The 2,611-nt window shown below is 45.6% G+C and overlaps 1 protein-coding gene across 12 annotated transcripts in view; it reads left to right on the top strand.

Annotated features, from left to right (window-relative positions):
* Nucleotides 1–2,611, top strand: part of CARF (calcium responsive transcription factor) — a 76,006-nt gene that overhangs the window by 332 nt on the left and 73,063 nt on the right. For 3 of the 12 annotated variants that reach the window (XM_070070354.1, XM_070070357.1, XM_051849256.2), the window contains exon 2: nucleotides 1,869–1,917. The exons of the other annotated variants lie outside the window; for them this stretch is intronic. The gene's annotated coding sequence lies outside the window, so the exon portion shown is untranslated. The remainder of the gene's footprint in view (nucleotides 1–1,868; nucleotides 1,918–2,611) is intronic. 12 annotated transcript variants of the gene reach the window in all.

Raw genomic sequence — 2,611 nt, 5'->3', positions numbered from 1 at the left:
GCAGCAGCCGCCGGCCCCCGCCCCTCGCCACTGCCCGGCCGGAGCGGCGCCTTCCGCGGCCCGCCGCGGGGCCTTTCTGCCGGCCCTGGATGGCGGGGCCTACCACCCGCGGCCAGGGAGGGGGCTCGCGGGCCCCGGGGAGGCAGGCTGGAGACGGGAAGAGGTTAGGGGTCGCGAGGAGGGCAGCCGAGCCCGCCGAGTGGCCACCGCCGCAGAGAGGCACTCGGACACCTCGGGCGGGAGCGCCCAGTCTGTGACTCCCCAGGCTCGCTCGCGCCTCGCTCCTTAGGGTCCTCCCGTCCGCCTCCCTCTTTATGAGCCCTTTTATCCTAGGTGTAGTGCGGGAAAAGCATCCTCCTACGCCTCCTCTCCGGCTTTTTATTTTTGCCTTGAAGTTACCCGGAGGCCTATGTCCTGCCCTCAGTGGTCCGGAGAAATACTTTAATCCAATATCGTGGTTTTTCTGAGGGAGCACGGATGGAGATGCACCATCCAGATCCCAAAGTCACTTTTTAAGACGTTCGCCAGAAAAGCTCCCAAGACGGGGGTCTTCGAGAGACAGCAGTTTAGGATCAGGCAGAATTGGATTGCAAATGTGTGGGCGGGGCGGTGTGTGTGCAGGTGAAGACTACGGAAGCTTTCCGTTCTTGACGTTGCTTAACGATGCACTGCTATGAATAGAAGTCCAGTACTTAACCGTAGACGGTGGGACGCGATCTACACAATGGAAGCCAAAAATGCGATCTTTTATTAGAAAGCAGTGACAGTGAAAGTGAGCCCTGGAATAAGAATGCCTGGGTTCAAAGTGCCTTTGTTGCTTGCTTAACTTATCTGTGCTGCGCTTTGGTCACCTGTGAGAACTGAATGCCACATAGGAAACGCCCCTAAAAGGCCTATTGTTACCATTGTAATAGTTTTCAATTCCAGTTTGAGTCCAAGCTTTGCCAATGTGAACAAGTAAAAGAAAAGCCACCTAAGTGGACAAATGCGATGAGAAGACCTCTGTGCAGAAGTCCCAGGAAATCACTTTTGTTAGGACTGGGCTCGTTAGTAGGAGCTGGCCACTTAAAACATCTGATTCATGTTAAATGAGTTGGGTGGTACTTGAAGCTTGAAACACTTTAATTGAAGTCTTGCTATTGAATCTGTATTTTTTTGGATAATATATTGTTGGCTAAAATATCTTTTGAAAATGTATAATCAGCAGGTGTTAATACATTTTAACTCATTGATTTGAAGTTTATCCAAATTATAATGTATAATACCTGATATAGTCCATTCAGCTTGATCTTAATTTAAGTTGAAAAATATGGCCAGGAGTTACGGAACCTGAATATAGTGTTTGGTTAACAAGGACTTTCAATTTGCAAAGTAGAAATCTTGAATTCACCAAAATGCATTTTTCGTTTTACCAAAACCTTTAGTTAAGTGAAAATTAATCAGTTCCAAAATACTGAGCACCCAGGATGATGTTTTTAGCTTTCTTCAACTGTGATCTGTTTGATAATGCCTCAAAGAAATACCTGTAACACATACATGCTTTTACTTTGAGTGTTTTTCTTAATTTTAGCTAGAATATTAACTGCAAGCTTTGGTTTTTAATCATTTTCTGTAGGATTCTTTTACGATGATCCCCATAACGACACTGTTATCTGAAGTATGATAGCTTGGACAATGTATTTCTCTTAACTGTAGTTGTCCTTTCCCTTTATGTAATGGCGTAGTGTGCTATGGCACGTGCTTGGGCTTCAGAGTCCTACTTTGTTGCTTTTCCCATGATTTGGCTCTGATTCTGAACCTGACACTGTGATGTTAAGCAAGTTGCAGCTGTCCCCTCTCATTCATGGTTTTGCTTTCCTTGATTTTAGTAACCTGCAGTCAATCACGGTGTGAAAATATGGCATCAAAACTTCAAAGGTAAACAGAATTGCATAGGGAAATCTCACTCTGTCCAGTCCAGGCTTCAATCCTTTGTCCAGGGAGGGTATCCACATTAGCCACCTTTAATCACTAAGTGATAGCCTTGGTTATCAGGTCAGAATTGGCACACTTGTTTCAACTAACCTTTATTTTGCTTCATAGTGACCCCAAAGCAAAAGAGTAGGGATGTTCCCAAAGAGAAGCCATAGTTTCTTCCTTTAAGTGAGAAGGTGAAAATTGATGACTTAATGAGGAAATGAAAACCACCATATTCTGAAGTTGCTGTGGTTCACAGTACAGTAAGATATTTTGAGAGAGGAGTACATTCATAAATTTTATTAAAGCATGTCATTATAATTGTCCTTTTCTAAAAAAATACTTATTTATTTGAAAGGCACAGTTAGAGAGGGAGGAGCAGAGAGAGATCTTCCATCTGCCAGTTCATTCCCCAAATGGCTGTAATGGCAAGGACTGGGCCAGACTGAAGCCAGGAGCCAGGAGCCACTTCCAGGTCTCCCACATTGGGGCAGGGGCCCAATGACTTGGGCCATTTTCTGCTGCTTTCCCAGGTGCATTAGCAGGGAGCTAGATTAGAAGTGGAACAGCTGCAACTCAAACTGGCTCCTATGTGGGATGCTGTTGCTGCAGATGTTGGCTTAACCCGCTGCACCGCAATGCCACTGCTATAATT

Source organism: Oryctolagus cuniculus, chromosome 3 (assembly GCF_964237555.1).
Source record: "Oryctolagus cuniculus chromosome 3, mOryCun1.1, whole genome shotgun sequence".
In the NCBI taxonomy this organism is placed as follows: Eukaryota; Metazoa; Chordata; class Mammalia; order Lagomorpha; family Leporidae; genus Oryctolagus; species Oryctolagus cuniculus.
Note: the sequence above shows the minus strand (reverse complement) of the source record. Positions and strands in the feature narration are given on the sequence as shown.